The following is a 20,201-nucleotide window of genomic DNA, read 5'->3' on the forward strand; positions in this document are numbered from 1 at the left end:
CACACATGTGGTCTCCCATTCCCAGATAACGTTCTGTTTTGTGGTTTTGAAAGAGCAGCTGTCAAGAGGTGTTTTGGAACAGGAGATTGCCCTCTGTGTTCATATGCTGTCTCCCAGATGAGGGAAGGGCAGTGGGGAAGCCAGAGCCATGCGGAGAGCATTGAGATGGGTGTTGGCAGCAGCAGGTATCTGAGCCGCCTGGAAGACAAAGCAAAAACCCTGCAGGACCAGTTCGGGTTCTCCTAGAAACTCTGTGTGTGCATTGAAAAAGTAAACACCGGGAGAATGCGCTGATTAAGTGATAGCGGGGAGCATGTGCAGAACTACGTGCCAAAAAAAGGGCTGGCATCTTTCTGTTATCCTCAGCGCAGCACGTTTGGCTAACCAACTTGAAATAATGTCATGGGCCTGCAGCAGAGTCATAAGAATGTGGGAAGAGTCTTCTGGATCAGGCCCGCGGCCCGCCTAGGCCAGCATCATGTTCTCACAGGGGAAAAGCAGATGTCCCAAAGAGAAGTGTCAAGTCGTGGGTGAACATATCAGACGACACAGCGATTCTTCAGACAGCTCTTGTTTATTCACAGGCCAGAACAGAACTGAACTGAAGGGTTCAGCCAGCTTGCTTATATAGAGCTCCACTACAACGCAACAGTAACAACTTTCTGTAACTATCCAATCACTGAATGTCACTTTCAATTCCTTATTGGCATATGCGGACCTGAGTGAAAACTATCCCCCTGCTGGCCCAGGGTGAGAACTTCGGTACATAACAAGAAGCCCCCGCAAGCCGGACCTGAGCACAAGACCAGCACTCTCTCCCCCCCCCCCCAGTGGTTTCCAGCAATTTGAAATGGTTGGGAACCTCTGGCTTGTGAGTCAGTCTTGGCCCACGAGGCCATTTCGCCCAAGCCACATACACCTATCTATCAGTTGACGTCACTTGGAAAGGAGAGGGGCTTCGATTCTGCGTTGCCTGTGCAGGGTTTGACACCAAGATTGTGTAGGAGTTACCGTATTTTTTGCTCTATAAGACTCACTTTTTCCCTCCTAAAAAGTAAGGGGAAATGTGTGTGCGTCTTATGGAGCGAATGCAGGCTGTGCAGCGATCCCAAAAGCTGGAACAGCAAGAGGGATTGCTGCTTTCACTGCGCAGCGATCCCTCTTGCTGTTCTGGCTTCTGAGATTCAGAATATTTTTTTTCTTGTTTTTCTCCTCCAAAAACTAGGTGCGTCTTGTGGTCTGGTGCATCTTATAGAGCGAAAAATACGGAAAATCCTGCTCAGTTTGACTGTGTGAACTAATTATCTGCTGGTAACTGACCCACCTAGTCCTGCATTCTGTCCTTAAAGTGGTCAACCAGTTGCTCATTATGGGTAACTCGCAATGGGACCCAAGCAGGAGAGCCTGCTCCCTTCTTGTGGTTTCCAGCAGCTGGTATTCAGAATCATTTCTGCCTCTGGCTGCGGAGGCAGAGCACATCCGTCATGGCTCCTCCATCAATTTATCTAATCCGCTTTTAAAGTCCTCTAAGTTGGTGGCTGTTATGTACTGAAGTTCTCACCCTGGGCCAGCAGGGGGATACTGTAGATAGTTTTCACTCAGGTCCGCATATGCAAATAAGGAATTGAAAGTGATGTTCAGTGATTGGATAGTTACAGAAAGTTGTTACTGTTGCGTTGTAGTGGAGCTCTATATAAGCAGGCTGGCTGAACCCTTCAGTTCAGTTCTGTTCTGGCCTGTGAATAAACAAGAATTGCTGTGTCATTTGATATGTTTGCCCACAACCTAACAGTGGCCCTCACTGCCTCCTGTGGCAGGGAGTTCCACAGTTTAACTCTGTGATGCATGAAGATTTAGCTGACTTGGCTCTTCCAACCTTCCTTGAATGTCCCCGAGTTCCAGCGTTAGCAGAGCAGTGTAATGTTTTTGCCAGGCCTTCCTCTTCACACATATCACCTTGATTCGCTTTAAACGTATGTTCCGAGATCCCTCCATAGGTTGAGAGAACAAGCCCCTTCCCCAAATGTGGCTTTTGCAGCAGTCAAGGGAGGAAATCCATATCTCATGCGGCCTGCCACACAGCTTCTGGGTGCAAGATTCGCATGGCTCCATTTGGCCCTCCTGTCTGCACACAATTGTGCATTGTGCGCAGGAAGCAAAAAGAAGGAGGAATCATCACATGTTCCGATTTACAAGAAGATCATTGTGTCATATGTATGTTATTGGGGTGGCAAGTATTTTAAAGACACACAAACACAGAACCCTCATTGTGCCCAAAGTTAGACAAAACACAACCACCTTCCAAGCACATTAAGATCTATATTTCTCCCCCCCCCCAAAAAAAAATTAATGGGCAAATGTGACACGCTGCACCAGGCAAAAGAAAATGCCTGATATTTTTCATGCTTCCAAATGATGCCTTATCACATGTTTTTTTAAAAAAAGGAACTGGACAAATTCATGGAGGAGGAGAGGGCTGTCATAGCTACTGGCCATAATGGCTACCGTATTTTTTGCTCTATAAGACTCACTTTTCCCCTCCTAAAAAGTAAGGGGAAATGTGTGTGCGTCTTATGGAGCGAATGCAGGCTGCGCAGCTATCCCAGAAGCCAGAACAGCAAGAGGGATTGCTGCTTTCACTGCGCAGCGATCCCTCTTGCTGTTCTGGCTTCTGAGATTCAGAATTTTTTCCCCTCTTGTTTTCCTCCTCCCAAAACTAGGTGCGTCCTGTGGTCTGGTGCGTCTTATAGAGCGAAAAATACAGTATCTTCCGCCCTCCGCAGTTGTAGGCAGCAGTGCTTCTGAATCCCAGCTGCTGGAAACCACAGGCGGGGGGAGGGCTCGCTTATGCTCAAATCCTGCTTGCAAGTTTCCCATGGGGTCATCTGGCTGGCCACTGTGAGAGCAGTGGACTAAATGGGCCACTGGCCTGATCTAGTGGGCTTTTCGTATAATAATATAATAATTTATTATTTATACCCCGCCCATCTGGCTGGGCTTCCCCAGCCACTCTGGGCGACTTCCAACAAAATATTAAAATACAGTAATGCATCAAACATTAAAAGCTTCCCTAAACAGGGCTGCCTTCAGATGTCTTCTAAAAGTCTGGTAGTTGTTCTTCTCTTTGACATCTGGTGGGAGGGTGTTCCACAGGGTGGGTGCCACCACCGAGAAGGCCCTCTGCCTGGTTCCCTATAATTTGGCTTCTCGCAGGGAGGGAACCGCCAGAAGGCCCTTGGCACTGGACCTCAGTGTCTGGGTAGAACGATGGGGGTGGAGACGCTCCTTCAGATAAACTGGACTGAGGCCATTTAAGGCTTTAAGGGTCAGCACCAACACTTTGAATTGTGCTCAGAAATATGTACCTATTTCTTTGTTGTCGTGAGGCATTATAATGGGATGCTATTGTGTGTGTTTGTGTGTACAGGGGCATAGCTAGGGTGCAGTCCCAACTGAATTTGGACCTGCCAAGGAAAATAAAGAATTTATTCATGTATGCTACAAGAGTCTTGATAGCACAAGCATGGAAGAATGGGGAAACCCCGACAAAGGAACAGTGGCAAGAGAAATTGATGAACTATGCCAAATTGGCTAAGCTGACATACAAACTGTGAGATAAGCACAACTGTGACTTCAAAGAAGAATGGGAACTTTTTACAAAGTACTTAAAAAGACAATGAAATGACTCCTTGGCAGGTTTTGAATAAACATACACAAATTTAGTGATTGGTAACATGGTAGATAGATAATGTAAGGATTGAAATAATTTTATAATATGCAGAGAGTGATGTGTGCTGAGAAATCAGAGAGAGGAGCTGAGGGAAGTCTCGGGGGGGCATTGATGGGGAATGGGGGGAAAAGGGTGGGAAATAATGAATATTATATGTTTTGATATACAGTGGTACCTCGGGACGCGAACGGGATCTGTTCCGGAGCCCTGTTCGCATCCTGAACAGAACGTAAGATGCGCGAGTTGCATTTTGCCACTACCACGCATGCGCGTGACATCATTTTGAGGGTCTGCGCATGCGCGAACGGCAAAACCTGGAAGTAACCGCGCTCTGTTACTTTCGAAAGCGCTCAACCTGAAGCACATTCAACCCAAGGTATGACTGTACTGCTATGTGGAAATTGTCAATAAAAAAAGGAAGAAAAAAAAGAAACTTGGTCCAAACCTAACGAAACGCAGGTGAGATGGCAACATTGTGCCTGCCATGTGGCAGGGGCAGCAATGATGAAAGCCTCCTTCTCTGCCACCTTGCATCCACACGTTGCTGTCCAGCAGATTTTTTTTAATGGACTTCTGTCATCTGGCCAAGAGTGCGTTGCTCTCACACTGCCAGAGGCACGTTAGGGACAAAATTGCTCCGATTCAGACAGATTCAGGTGCCAGCAAGTCCAAGGTCTGCTCTATCTATACTGCATCAGCTCAGATTATTGCAGTCTGAGGATGTGGACAGTGTGGCTGGCCACCCTGACCCATTCATGGCTTCTTAATTTATACCATATGCTCCAGTAAGTTGCGGAATTCAGACTCTTTGGTGGGTGGGTGAGTCACAGAATTTGGGTTATTGGGACTTTAAATAAAGGCACGTTCCGGCTGCCTATATTGAGATTTTAGCAAGGTCACAGATTAGGAAACAGCACAGAGGGGGGAGGAAGGGGCTGTGTGTTGGAACTTATCTCTGAAGGCAGCCTTCCCCTATCTGAGCCTTGCAACAGTTTTTGTGTTTTGCAGTCAGTGCTTCTGCAGGAAGGAACAGGACCTTGGCTGCAATGGCCCTGAGGCAGTAGAATTGCCTTCCAATTGAGGTTTTGAGCTGGTCCTTTCAGATTTCTGGAAGGGAGTTTCAGCTACTGAGTGTTAATTACATTTTCTTGGCCACTTTCACTGAGGTTGTGTGTGTTATGTTTGCATTTTACCAGTCGGTTGTTGTTTTTAAAAAACTGTTCTGTGGTTTAGTTGCTATAATCTTTTCCGTAAGCCGCCTGGGGCTTTGGAAAGGCTGGATATAAATGGAATTAAATGCATAAGCACTGTGCATTTACTCCAATTGCCCCATCAAATCCTTGGCTACGGTCCTTTGGTGACAGCGCAAATGACTCCGCTTTTGCTTATTGTACTTGGCACCCACCCATGTCGGCTTGACCGAGTCTGGAGCATGCCTCTTCTGTGTGAAAACACCCCTTGTGTACAAAGCAGAGGTTAAGAGATAATCCCTCGGTGGCCGCTGACTCTAGCAGGAACCGGCCTGAATCCTCTTGGGTGCAGAGCAGTCAAAATGCACGTACTTGCCTTGCAAGAGTGACACAACAATGAGCAAGCCAGCTGTAAATTTCCCAGATTCCTTATCCTGGTGTGATTCAGTTACATTGCCCATAGGTATGTCACAACATCCGCGACCGTTACAGAAAACCTCCATGCCTTGCGCTCTGTGCATGGAAGGAACCTGCACGCACACACACACACAAAATCTGCGGTGTTTCTTCCTCTTAGTCACGAGAGGGTGTCGTTATCCTGAATCAGCAAAAAAGGGGAGGGGGCCGCTTAGGATGTCATCACCGCTACCAACTTGAAGACAGCTCTGGTTGATCATTTATGAACATGAGGCTTGCATGTCAGCTGGCGATAGCAATGTAACATGAGATCTCTTGCACTCTCTCTCCAAATGCACTGCTGGACAGTTTGCAAAATGGTTTCTGAATCAGAGGCATAAGCAGAGAAGGAATAAGGAGAGGGGTACAAGGTCCGTATAGTTAAAGCTATGGTTTTCCCAGTAGTGATGTATGGAAGTGAGAGCTGGACCATAAAGAAGGCTGATCTCCAAAGAATGAATGCTTTTGAATGATGGTGCTGGAGGAGACTCTTGAGAGCCCCGTGGACTGCAAGAAGATCAAACAGATCCATTCTGAAGGAAATCAGCCCTGAGTGCTCACTGGAAGGATAGATCCTGAAGCTGAGGCTCCAAGACTTTGGCCACCTCATGAGAAGAGAAGACTCCCTGGAGAAGACCCTGATGCTGGGAAAGATGGAGGGCACAAGGAGAAGGGGACGACAGAGGACGAGATGGTGGGACAGTGTTTTCGAAGCTACTAGCATGAGTTTGACCAAACTGCGGGAGGCAGTGGAAGACCGGAGTGCCTGGCGTGCTCTGGTCCAGGGGGTCACGAAGAGTCGGACATGACTAAACAACTAAACAACAACAACAACACATTATTTCTTGCTTTGCTCTTCCCATTGCATGAGCAGGAGTAACAATCCCTGGCTTAGTGATACATCCAAACCGGGGATTGTGGTCTGATTCCCTCCAAACAAACCATGCTGTGAAGCCAGAATTTGTTCTTGGCTTAGTGATGGTGGCATTTGAGTGAAGCAAACCACCATCTGGGGGTGGGGGTGGGGATGAACAACAGTTCATTGCAGCCTTTGCTAACCTGATGCCTTCCAGATCTTTTGGACTAGAACCCCACCATAGCCCCAGTCAGCATGGGCATTGTGGTCTAAGCTAACTAGAGGGCATCAGGTTGAAGAAAGCTGGTTGGTTTATTGCAACATGTAAATCCAGCTGTTGTGTCCAGATGCTGCCTGGAATTAGAGGTGCTTTGCCCACAGATGGGGACCACTCATGTACATCTCAAAGGCGGAAGTTCAGAGTTATATGCCCATTTGTAAGAAGAGCCTGCTGGCCCATCAAATCCAGGATCCTGTTCTCACAGTGGCCGACCAGATGACATCCGTGGCCCAGTTGTGGCAAATGCTCAGTGCTGGTGCTGACCTTTGAAGTCCTAAACGGCCTCGGCCCTGTAGACCTGAAGGAGCATCTCCACCCCCATTGTTCAGCCCAGACACTGAGGTCCAGCTCCAAGGATCTTCTGGTGGTTCCCTCACTGTGAGAAGCCAAGTTACAGGGAACCAGGCAGAGGGCCTTCTCGGTGCTGGCCCCTGCCCAGTGGAACACCCTCCCATCAGATGTTAAGGAGATAAAGAACCATACAACTTTTAGAAGACATCTGAAGGCAGCCCTGATTAGGGAAGCTTTTAATGTTTGACAGACTATTGTATTTTTTATGTTTGAGGTTTTATTGTGTTTTTAATATTTTGTTGGGAGCTGCCCAGTGCGGCTGGGGCCACCCAGTCAGATGGGCATGATATAAATAATAAAATTGTCATTCTTATTATTCAGTAAAGGTAAAGGGACCCCCGAACATTAGGTCCAGTTGCGGACGACTCTGGGGTTGCGGTGCTCATCTCGCTTTATAGGCTGACGGAGCCGGCGTACAGCTTCTGGGTCATGTGGTCAGCATGACTAAGCCGCTTCTGGCGAACCAGAGCAGCGCACGGAAACGCCGTTTACCTTCCCACCGGAGTGGTACCTATTTATCTACTTGCACTGCGTGCTTTTGAACTGCTAGATTGGCAGGACCAGGGACTGAGCAACAGGAGCTCACCCCATCGCGTGGATTCGAACTGCTGACCTTCTGATCGGCAAGCCCTAGGCTCTGTGGTTCAGACCACAGTGCCACCCGCGTCCCTTTTTAATTCTTTAGTAGGATAACTTAAAAAAAAAAAAGATTTTAGTCTTCTCTTGCAATCAGCAGGGTTCTTTGCTGTGCAGCAGAGATTCTTCCGAAGCAGGCAGAAAATATTAGGAGGAGGAAAGAAGACTGGAAGTGTAGCATTCCAGAAACAGAGCCAGGGGAAACGGTCAAAGTCGCAGAGACAAGGTTTCACTACTGCTTTTGCTCCAGAACGAAAGAGGGATTGGGAAGGGGGTTCATTTTTCACTCGGCTCCTGCTAGCGATCTGACGAAAGGAATGCAGGAGGTTCCTAGGCTGTAGGGAAGGGACTCCATCCAACAGCCGAGGCTGCAGCGTCTTTTTGAAATCCAAGACTCGTTGTCTTTGTGTGTGTGTTTATGAAACTGTGTCAGTGGCTGTGGGTTAATTTAGCCTCCGGAGAGAGATCAATTTAGCATGTGGCAAACAAATGTCCCCAAGCGAGAACCGCAAGGGAAGATTTGGGAAGGAGGCCAGGAAACTGGGGGTGGGGGGGACTCTGATTGCTCAAGCTGGGAGAGCAAAAGGAGGAGAAGATATGGGAGGAGGAGGAAGCGAGAGGGAGGTGGAAGCAACTTCACCCTTGCGCTGCCAGCCTTGAATTGAAGCAGGAGCATAATTTTGCACGGGCTATCCAACATTCAGCCAAAATGGCTAGAATTTGAAGGTATGGAGGGATAGGGGTTGTTTTTTGTTTCTTGAAGGAGGAAGGAAACATGCTCCAGCCCTGTGTAATCCTCACATGCCACAGCGACAGAACCCTGTACAGCACATGCGTTCCCCAGAGTCCACCCAGACTGAAGAAAACACAGGCCAGAGGGTGGCCACATGGGGGAAGGATGCAAAAACAAAACACGACAACCGCCAAGAAGCCTTCGTTGGAAAAATTGTGCAAGTGCCGCTTTCTGTATACTGAGCAGGGCAGTTTCCAGAAAATAATAGTGCAACTGAAGGGGGAAATCAAGCCCCAGGAGTAACAGACAGGGCATTGCAGAGGCATGGAAGGATATGTGGTGATGCTGGCAATGATTAAGAGTTAACTCCTGGCCTGCTCTTTATTAACGCATTTTTAGGGAGGATTTTCCAGATTAATATATTATCTTCTTCCCTCCCCCCCCCACAATAAACAAGATGTTGTTTTCATTGATTTATAACGAATTTTTGGAAGTGCCTTAAGAGCCTTTGGATAAATCAGGCTTGAAATCCTTGAATGAAAAAAGTTTTATTTGTTCTACCCGCCGACTCCTTCTTCCATTACAGAATCCTCAGACACCTCAGATCCAGGCACTGGATAGACCGGGACCTGCTTAACTTCAGCAAAGTGAATATCGCCTACTCTCAGAACTTGGAACATCTAAATGTATTTTTCTTAAGAATAACAAATTGAGGTTTTTCTATATCGCCCCTCGCCATACGGTCACAGGGCGGTAGCGGCGTTTGACATTTTAAAACACATCAACACATATTTCTAAAATAGTTAAAGAAGGAACGCAAACTAGAATAAGCAGAAACTGAGATAATACTAGATAACGAATTATATATATATATATATAAAATTGAATACTGTGATATTATAATAATTAATAATAATAATAATAATAATAATAATAATAATAATAATAATAATAATTTATTATTTGTACCCCGCCCATCTGGCTGGGTTTCCCCAGCCACTCTGGGCGGCTTCCATAGAAACCAAAAAACACTAAAATATCATACATTAAAAAATGTATTCTAAATGAAATAATGTGATGTGTTTTATCTGGTTTCTAATACAGTGGTACCTCAGGTTACACGCGCTTCAGGTTACACGCGCTTCAGGTTACAGACTCCGCTAACCAGAAATAGTGCTTCAGGTTAAGAACTTTGCTTCAGGATGAGAACAGAAATCGTGCTCCAGCGGCGCGGCGGCAGCAGGAGACCCCATTCGCTAAAGTGGTGCTTCAGGTTAAGTACAGTTTCAGGTTAAGAACGGACCTCCGGAACGAATTAAGTACTTAACACGAGGTACCACTGTACTGTGTTACTGAATAGTTTCACACTGCTCTGAGCCCTCAGGGCCCTGGCAAATGGCATGTTGAGGCGGAGGTGGTTACCTGACCTCCTGACAGGTGAGCTGCTGCTGTTTCCCAGAAGGGGAAGGGGCCAGGCAGCGTGGAGGGTGGTACAGTGGAAACGCATCACTAGGAGTGCTGGGTTGGCTCTGCTGGAGTGTTTGCACCATGCTGACCTCACCTCTTCTGGTCAGCACCAGTGACCCACCTGCCCAGAGGTCCGGTAAGGGTCTCCATCCTGCCATGTCATCTGCTTCTGCCTTATGATCAAAAGGAGGCAAGAAATCTAATACTAATTATAAAAAGCCCCATGGAATTCCAAGTATTCCATGATGGCAGGTGATAAAGAGCACCAGGTATCAGCTTGCCTAGAGGCTTAGTGATGACAGACGGCATAGAAGAGCATTGCAGGTTGACATGGCTAAATGTTGTTGTCCCAGATGTTCTGCTGGATTTGTGATGTTCTGCAAGTATAGAACAGTATTCCTGCCCCCAGAATAGAAGCAGGGAGCTGTGCCACTACCAGAAAATGCACAGGATATCACAGATGTTCACCTCATCCTCATCAGGAAACTAAAATGCCACATAAATATACTTTCTGCGAATATTCAACATTTTAAGAGGAGAGAGGAGTAATATTTGAACTGCAGAAATGGACTTTTGGTCAAAGAAACAAGTTATACCCCTAAGATTTGAACTTTGGCTGACAATCCAGCCATGTAATGCTCAACGACGGTATGTCTTTTTCTTCTTCTTCGCTGACATTTAAAGGCAAAACTGAAAGATTTTTCTGAATCCTTATGGCTAAATACGTACGTTGTTTATAAGCAAAGCCACACCTTTAATTGGAAGAGAAAGAATGATCTGATATGAATATATTGGCAAGGAGAACTGGAGTTTTATTACATATTGGAGCAGTTGGTTTTAATCAGAACATGTCTTCAGAAAATTCGCTCTCCTGATTTTGCCTCTTTACGTGCTTGTGCTGAATCTTTTCGGGGATTCTTGTAACCTATTTGTCTGCATTGTTATTGTTGTGAGAAATAACATTTTAGTTCAATCTGTTCAATACGAATTTTTCAAAAATTACTAATCACATCACCAAAAAATGAGGACCATACAGGGCAGGTTCTTGTGCCTAAAATAACTTTCCCAGAAAGGGAATATGAGAAACTGTAGTACATAATGGTGACAGGAGACAAAAGATATACTTTATTGACAAATTTAAAACTATTCTATCATGGGGTCTGAATGGCACCCACCCGAGAGCCCTTAAATAGCTGGTCTTTTAACGAAAATATGTAACATTCATTGGAAAATTCATTTTAAAAAAAAGGAATTAGTTTCAGTTTACCAGCTCCAAAAGGGAATTAGTTCTAGTTTGAATTAGATTCACAATTCACTCATGTAGTCCTTGGCTTTTCCCCACCAAGCCTTAAGAATTTTACCAGTGGCTCTGCAAAGGTTTAAAAGATACTTAAAAAATCAAAGAAAATATCAAAACACAGTGTTTTATTCTTCCCAACAGTTATGATATTTAACAGCAGCATGACTAATGGCCACAATCAAACAGAGAGTAAGTGCAACAAAACACTTATACAGTATATAAAAATCATCGAATTAAAATTGAATTAACTTTAAATTTGCCCAGAATTCCACCACGAAAAGAACTTAATTCATGTTCAGTTCATCTGGAAATTATAGGAACTACTTTCAGCGCCAGATTTAGGGTGCTGCAGGTGGTTCAACTAAACAGGGTGCCAAGCTGAGGGGGCGCAAAACTATGACATAGCACACTTGAGAGCATGCGCAGAATGGAAGGCGAGAGGAGGGAGGGCATAGTCTGACTACGGAACTCACTGCCACAGGCGGCAGTGATGGCCACCAAATTGAATGGGTTTAAAAGAGGATTGGATAAGTAGATGGGGGCAAGGCTAAGTTCTATCTCTACTGGCAGGGGTCGCCAACCTGCGTCCCATGGGCTGCAAGCGGCTCATGGGGACAGTTTAACTGGCCCACGAGCTGCCCCCGAACCAAGCCGCCTGCTTGGCAAGTCCCCGCGTGCTGCGCTAAACCGGTGTGGTGCAGGGCCCCGCTTCCGTGGTGCCGAAAATCGTGTCTGCGCATGCCAAGACACTGGAATACGCGTGTGCGCGCTTACGTGCACACATGATCCAGCCCACGGAGAGGTCTCCACGGGACTTGACCGGCCCAGACAGGTAAAACCTTGCCGACCCCTGGTCCAAGGTAATACAGTCATACTTCGGGTTGAATGTGCTTCAGGTTGAGCGCTTTCGAAAGTAACAGAGCGCGGTTACTTCCAGGTTTTGCCGCTCGCGCATGCGCAGACGCTCAAAATGATGTCACGCGCATGCGCGGGAGTTGCAAAATGCAACTCGCGCAGGCATGCGGTCGCTCTGCGGCAACCCGGAAGTAATGGAGCGCGTTACTTCTGGGTTTCGCCGCTTGCACATGCACAGATGCTCAAAATGACGTCATGTGCATGGGTGGAAGCGGCAAAACGCGACCCGCGCACGCGCAGACGCGCCATCACGTCTTTCGTTCTATTCAGAATGCGAACGGGGCTCAATTTTTCGGAATCGAAAGGAGGGAGAGTGCTCTTGCACTCAGATTGTGCTTGCAGGATTTCTGTGGGCCTCTAGTTGGCCACTGTGAGAACAGGATACTGGACTAGGTAACAACAACAACAACAACAACAACAACAACAACAATTTATTTATACCCCTCCCATCTGGCTAGGTTTTCCCGGCCACTCTGGGCGGCTAGGTGAGCCTTTTAAACGTCACAAAGCAGTAGAATAACAATGATTTTGAAGAGATCTCTTCAGGGAACATGAAGCTGATGATCAGAACTGAACCTAGGCTAGCTTTCTCCAACCTGGGCTCCTCAAGATGTTTTAGACATTGGAACAGTCTCCCTCGGAAGGTGGTGGAAGAACTTTCTGACGGCAAGAGCTGTTCAACAGGGGAACAGTCTCCCTTGGGAGGTTGTAGACTCTCCTTCCTTGGAGGTTTTTAAGCAGGGGTTGGGTGGCCATCTGCCATGGATGCTGAGATTCCTGCATTGCAGGGAGTTGGACTAGAAGACCGTTTGGATACCTTCCAACTCTACAGTTCTACATTTCTATGATTGTATGACTACAGTTCCCATCTGCCCCCAACACAGGGCTGATGGGAGTTGTAGTCTAAAGTATCTGCGGTGCACCAGTATAGGGAAAGCCTAGGCCAATATTCAGCATTCACGAGCAAAGCTAGGAGGAAGCGTGGGTTGTGATTAATGCTTAGAAATGTGAATTCTTCCGTCTAAATATGGCTCAGTTCACTGACATCATCTGAAAGTCGGCTATGTGTTTACAGATCCCTTTTCCAGCTTCCCTTAATAGGTTTCCAGTGCTGTCTCTTTAAGGGGAGAAAACTTCTCTCTGCTGGCTTCCATGTGGGCGTTTTGGGGTTTTTTTTTTTTACAGCAGAGAGAGCCAAGCCAAACAACCCAGATCCTCTCCCTCCCTCCCTCATCACGTTTATATATCCAGCCTGCTGAGACTGGATCTTTCTGGCTCAGAAAATATTTGGCAGCTGTGGAGAGTTTAAAAAAAGAAAAGAAAAGAGGCCGTGTGGGTTTGGTTCCTATTCCTCTTGTTACCACAATGGTGGTGAAAGTTCTCAAGACACATTATAGAATGCTTTCCTTGGAAAGAAAAAAACCACCTAAAAAACAAAACACGAGGCTTTTGCAAAAAGAAAGAGCAGCTCCAAGAGTGTTTAGAAGACAGAAGTTCTAACGGCACCCGCTCCTCTCTTGCACAGTCCGGTGCATTTTGTTTGAATTATCTTGTCTACAGAATACGGCTCAAACCTATTTAATTGCACGAACTATGCAAGCTGCCATACTTCATGGGGTAACAAGGAATACTGTTTCAGTGTATCTGAAGAAGTGTGCATGCACACGAAAGCTCATACCAATAACTAATTTAGTTGGTCTCTAAGGTGCTACTGGAAGGAATTTTATTTTATTATTTTTTATTTATTTTGTTTTGACTACTGCAGACCAACACGGCTACCTACCTGTAACAAGGAATACTGCAGTTGATGTACGTGAGGATGTCTGAAGACTTAAGAAAAGTGTTGTCTTTGAATTAGCATTGTTGAAAGAGAGTAGCTGTGTATACACCATATATTTAAAGCACATTTAAAGCACCATCCCCCCAAGAATAATGGGAACTGTAGTTTCCCCCTCACCGACGTACAATTCTAAGCACTATTAACAAACGGAAATTCCTAGGATTCTTGCAGGCGGAGGTGCTTTAAATGTATGGTGTGTATGCAACCAATGTGCCGCAAAGTCATTCTTTTAAAAAACCTGGGTTAACATCTTTGGCCAGCTATAAAATGCATTTGGGTACCACTGGCAAAGCATTGCCACTTGGTTTAACTTACCTTGCAGTGTTCTTGCAATGGTAAAATACTCCTCTGAGCTCCTGGAATGAAGAGTAGAGTATAAAATCCTTACTTTATATTATTTAAAGAAGTTTGTATGACTGGTTCACAGATGTCTATATACCAGTCCACTGAATGTATGAATTGCCTTAACTGAGAAATATTGCGTGGTGAACTGATATTGGGCAATCTTAAAAGTTTTATCTAGCAGACAGCTACAATGCTTCTTAAGTGTTTTCCAGAAATCTCTGGCTGGCGGCAATGGAAAAAGGGTGATGGACAAATGGGCCTTAGGATCTGATGCAGCCGGGCACTTTTTAAGCTAGGTTTTCATCAGACAACAGAGCAGAGAAGGAGACCTCCCTTGCGAAATCCCCGCTAGGGTGCCGTGTGTCAAGGTTACAGACATTGGTGGGGAACGGAAGCAGGGCCGGCCCACCCATGAAGCAAGGTGAGACCACTGCCTCAGGTGGCAGGATCCACAGGGGCAGCAGATCTAGCCTCCAAGGAATGCACTGCTGTGGGTGCACACCTTGCAGGCCAGATCTGTCATTTCCTTGGCAGCCCCTGCATGCTGCCTCTACAGCAGCCTTTTGGTGAATATCCGTATTCCTCCCCCCCCCCCCGGATAATTTTTATTGGTTTTTAAATTACATATTATACATACACATATTACATTACATTTTACATTTATACTTTCTCCTAGGAGCTGACTTCCTTCCTTCCTTCTTCTGGCTTTTTTATATCGTCTCTAAATTTTTCGCATTGTCTTTCTCCATTTTGTATATTGTTCTTCTTCTTCCACATTTGTCCATAAAATGTCTGTAAACAAATAAATCTTTCTATATATACACGATTCTTGTTGTCTGTCTATATTCATTGACAGCTACTGTTACATTGGTCACATTATATATTTTACTTCTTATTGTTATTACTGTCCAGTAAAATTCTTTGTATTTCCCATTATGAGGTTTATTTTGGTTCTACTGGTTTCACTATTTCACCTTATCTTTCCTATATATGACATAAATTTTCCCCATTCTTTTTGAAATGTTTCATCGCCCTGTTATTGAATTTTCCCCATTAATTTGGCTTTTTCTGCATATTCCATTACCTTCTGCTGCCACTCTTCAACTGTTGGCAATTGTTGCTGTTTCCAAACCTGGGCCAATAATAACCTCGCCGCTGTTGTTGCATGTAGGAACAATTTCTGAATACCCTTATTCCCGATGAAGATCTTCACTCACCCCTTCTTCCCTGACCAGAGAAATTCAGTGCTGTGTCTCCAACAGCATGATGAGTGCAGAGGATAAACTTGCAGAAGAAGCACAAGTGAGACAGTCCTAATTACTAGGGCATGTCATTCATATATCATGATTAATTTGCAAAGGGTGTTACGTTTTTTATTTTCATTCCTTACAATAAGCCTTTGAAGTAACTTTCAGCTATTCCCATTTTACAGGAGGGAAAACAGAAGCAGAGAATGTCTTGCTATACAAACACCCCATTCTCTAATGCTATGCCAGGGACTAGTATTTTGACAATCCGAAGCTGGTAAACATAAACTTTGGATATGGTGACACTGGAATGCTAAATGAACACTGATCTGTGCTGAATGTGTAGTTAAGTGAAATAAAATGACATTTAAGGCTTCTAAGTGTAAATTCAAGTGGGTTATTCCCCTGTTTAAAGCACTCTCGTTAGCTGAAGTTAAAGGGGAGGGCGGCCGCCAGTATTTCACGTTCCAGTACATCTGCTTTGCAAAAAGCATAACACGCTGGCCAAATAGTACAAATAGAAAACCGCGATCCAGAACATTCTGTCTGTCCAACAGAACACGCTCCATCCCGCGTGAATTTATAACTTGGCATTTTTGAATGAAATATGGAGGGCTTTCCATGCATCATGTGTTTGTGGAAGGGTGCCCGAGGGTGTTTTGAAGATGCTGCAAACAGCAGTTATGTAACTGGCTGCAGCTACAACCACTCTTAAACGCCCCTTGCACTTTAAATAAAAAGGTGGTTGTAATATGCAGGAGTGTGAGCTGGGGAAACCAGGGAGCATGAACAAGACCAACAAAAATGGATTGCCACCCCTCACTTGTGTTTTCCGGCAGCTAAAAAACAGTGCTAAAAATAATGAATTTCATCCACCCATAAAATAGTACATGTTTACTGACAAAATGGGGATTCCAATCTGTTAAGAGTCTAGAATGAGGGACTGGGAGCAATTTTACATCAGTTAAAGCAGAGTATTTACCCAGAACATTCAGCATGGAATTCAGTAGATTTTCATCCACTGATTTTATTGTTTTCTACCTTTTTTATTTAAAAAGCAATATTATTGTCATTAGTATGCTTCTATCTTGCTGCTCTTGCTTTGCTTTTGCAAGCCATTCCAAATGCCTATGGCTTGAGGATGCTATGTACATTTCTTAATTATGGTTGGGGAAGAAATTCAATTCAGTTTGCATTTAGAGGCAAGCCTACCAAATCCGCCCTTTCTGAAATAATATGCAAACCAAAGCACAGCAATCCTTTGAAATTTGCACTTCTTCAAATTTTGCACTACAGTTCTCCTCTGGTCAAGTAACGTGTACAAAAATGCATGTACTAGGGTAGCATGTGTGTAAAAAGACTTATTTCAGTGAGAGTACCATTAAAAAATCCATTATATTATAAAAAATGATTTGCAAAAAATATTATTATTCATTTCTATACTGGTTTATATTTTTAAGAAAAGAATCTCAAAACGCTTTACACTTAAAAACATCAAATAAAACAATCCAGAATAAAACATGACTGAAGAAAGTATAAAGTATAAAAATGTATCCATTAGGCAAAATTGAATACAAACATGTGCCTATTAGGAGGAATTTACACTAAAATGCTGATATCTTTCTTTCTTTTTCATTTTCTCTCTCTTTCTTTCTTGCAAACTGGTGTGGAAATACGGAGAATTGGGCTTAAAGTTTGCAAAATGATGTAAAACTGACAGGGTTTATTCTTAATGAACTAACAAAGCTCACAGTGACAGCACACTTCTGTTGCTGATCATTTGCAAGCAAATCCCATTGAACTTAATGGGGTTTCTTCCCAGTTAAGTGGCTCTATGATTGCAGTCTGTGGAAGCAAGTGTGGTATTCTCACGCAGCAAAATGCAAAAGAAACAACTGCTTAGAAACTACGACGAAGGGATTTAATTGTTTAGATCCCTTTTCCTTCCCTGGGTAAGGGCCAATAGAAGTCTGACTTCATAGACCCACATTCTAACACTGTGTTTATTGCCGGCATTCAATATTTCACCATAGGTTGTAGCTGAGAAGTCTCTGGGACGCATAGCACGTGCTGGTTTTGTTACTTTCGAGCACAGAATGTTGGCAGAGAGTCAATTCTCGGTGAAAAGCACAGGGGGAAGTTGGTCATTGATCTCCTACTAGAACCCAGAGAGTCTTGGCTCATAGGTGGGCTTGGATTGCTTTTGTTTTCAGATGTTGCAGAATTGGCTGTGAGAGCCCAGAGCTTTGCAGCAGTCCACATGTGTTGTGTACAGAAGGCCCCAGATTGCAGTCCTTTACATTTCCAATTGAAAGGAACTTGGGCAGCAGGGCAGAGAAAGGCCTCTCTGGCCTGGCACCTTGGACTAGAGTCCCTGCCAATGAAATAGAGAATTCTAAGACCAAAAATTATTAAGTGGTTTTTTTTAAGGGGGGAGTTAATGTGCTCAGAAGCTCACCCATGCAACAACTTCAAGGAAAGAGGTGATGTACAGAGCTTACCCTCTGGCAACCCTAGAAATCATTCCCTCCTGACCTGCGCTACTGCTGCCACAGGGCCTGTGAGAGTAGCGGTAATAAAGACCGTTACAGTTGTACCTCGGGTTAAGTACTTAATTTGTTCCGGAGGTCTGTTCTTAACCTGAAATGTTCTTAACCTGAAGCACCACTTTGGCTAATGGGGCCTCCTGCCGCTGGAGCACGATTTCTGTTCTCATCCTTGTTACGGCTAAAATCTGGGTGCGGGGTTACTCTGCCACCCAGCTCATCGGACTAAGTCCGTGGGTCCCTGCGGAAGAAAATGAGCTCAGCCGGACACAGGAGCAAACGGCAGAAGGTCCAAGTTTATTGCGCAACAGGTTCAAGGCGAGATTGAACCCAGAGAAAGGGGTGACATGAACTTTTGAAATTTCCCTCCATATCCCAGAATACAGTGCATGAAACGTCACGAATACATTATGGGAAGGTTGGGTTTCACAAGTTACATCATGAATATACTTTACACGTCATGAATACATTATGAAAAGGTGGGATTACATTAATTAGCATTTTCGGATGAGGGAGGGGGGATATGCGGAGCGGGAAATATACATAGATACACATTTATTGAGTACCGGTGGTGGCAAGACAATGGGTCAGAGATATGCATCGTCTGCCACCTAATATTGCCTAGAGGAAAGGTTTGGCGAAACGATCTGACAGGATTAAGAAGTTCCTGCGTACGTGACCTGCTGCTTCGGGGATTATGGAAGTAGGGATAGCATCATGGAGTCCACGGGGAACTGAGCTGAATGACACCAAGAGCGAAGAAATCGGAGTTACGGTTGATTTTATATCAATTTCTAAAGATTTCAATGATTTCAAACCCATTCTGTACTATAGGGCAAAAGCAGAAACAGAATGGATACATTGTAACAGGAGCTCCCCCCCCTTCCGTTCCGTATCAGTCCCCCATTCGGAGATAGATTTGCATTAAAGTTCTGTAAGAACTTGCAAATCTTTTCTCCGCACCCTAAATCTTGGTGAATGGGATGTGTGTCTTTATGCAAACCTGAAAGGGACTTGCAAGCCATGCCTCTTACGGTCATTTGCAAGTATAGCAGTGCAGGTAGCTGCATATAGGGTATTATATAAAGAACACCTCTTGTATTTTGTTGCTAAATTACTTGTGGCATTCTCAATAGTGTTTTATGCTTTACACCTAGCAGGAAGGTCTAATTGACTGAAAAATGCAGTTGGTGTTTTGTCCTTCGCCATTTTTGTGTATTTCTCAGGTGTCAAGCTAGCTCTTCTGTGGTCTCACACTGACATAGTGCTACAGCAACACATCCTGTCTGTTGAATCCCCTCGGGGCTTTCATTTAACCATGTTGCCTGGCATTCACCATAGCTGGCACAGGTTGGACATCTCGTGAGGGAGAGGTCTTCGCCTTGGCCTTCCTATGGGATTCTATTATAGGCTGTGGTTTTGCACGCATGGGGGTTGCTCACTTGCACTTAAAGGACCAAAAGGCTAATTGCAGCCTGGATACACTTGCCCAATTCAAACTGAGTCCAATTTGAATTTATCTTGCCCCATGGTTCTCAACTCTTCAAACCAATCTGTTAAAAGAAAACCATTCTTAACAAGGGCAGTTGTCCAAATAAGTCAATTTAACTCTATAAGGGATCATTCCTGCTAAACCAAAGCATATGCACCTTCATGTACCTGGTGTTTTGTGGATCCAGAAGCTTGTCCTTGGCAAAACGAGGTTTAACACATTTTAAAATGGATAGGGAAAGTTGGCGGTGGAACAATTAAATGTGGTTACAAGTTGATCTAAACATTGGACTACACAATAGTGTGAGCTATTAGAAAGTATAAAATGCATGAGAATTCTCCATTGGTGTGTAAGCAATAAGACATTAAACATAAAAACAATTACACACAAAATTGCCCGCCTTTGTGGAAATCACACTGTCAGACACATTTCAACATTCTTACATAATAACACATAATACAAAACAAACTAATTAAATATCAGTTACATATCTTGACACAATTGTGATCTTTTACGTATGTATCTTTTGAATCCTGGAGCACAGTCTTAAGGTTCAAAAGTGGGAAAATGTCCTTGCAATTCAACTCCTCCCCCCTTTGTCGGCCCCCCTCCCCATCAGTCTATATCCTTTGAAAGAGATAGCTGTGGGCACTTTGAAAACTCTGGCGTTGCAGGTCTTGTGATGGCGAAGGGGTTGTTGCTGCTTTTCATCATTGCACATCTGTAGAAGTGATATCCTGTAAGGGGCAGGGTTTTGGGGCGACTTAAAAACACAGTTAGACAAGAAGGATGTCCTCCAGTTTTCATGGGAAGCTGC

The 20,201-nt window shown here is 44.6% G+C and overlaps 1 long non-coding RNA gene across 1 annotated transcript; it reads right to left on the reverse strand.

Moving 5' to 3' along the window:
* Nucleotides 1–1,791: 1,791 nt before the first annotated feature.
* Nucleotides 1,792–18,030, reverse strand: LOC308584218. The gene is made up of 3 exons (XR_014006658.1): nucleotides 15,184–18,030; nucleotides 14,070–14,891; nucleotides 1,792–2,125 (listed from the first exon to the last, which is right to left on the reverse strand). It is a non-coding gene; the product is annotated as an uncharacterized lncRNA (long non-coding RNA).
* Between the last annotated feature and the right edge of the window lie 2,171 nt (nucleotides 18,031–20,201).

Source organism: Podarcis bocagei (genome assembly GCF_964188305.1).
Source record: "Podarcis bocagei genome assembly, chromosome: 3".
Taxonomy (NCBI): Eukaryota; Metazoa; Chordata; class Lepidosauria; order Squamata; family Lacertidae; genus Podarcis; species Podarcis bocagei.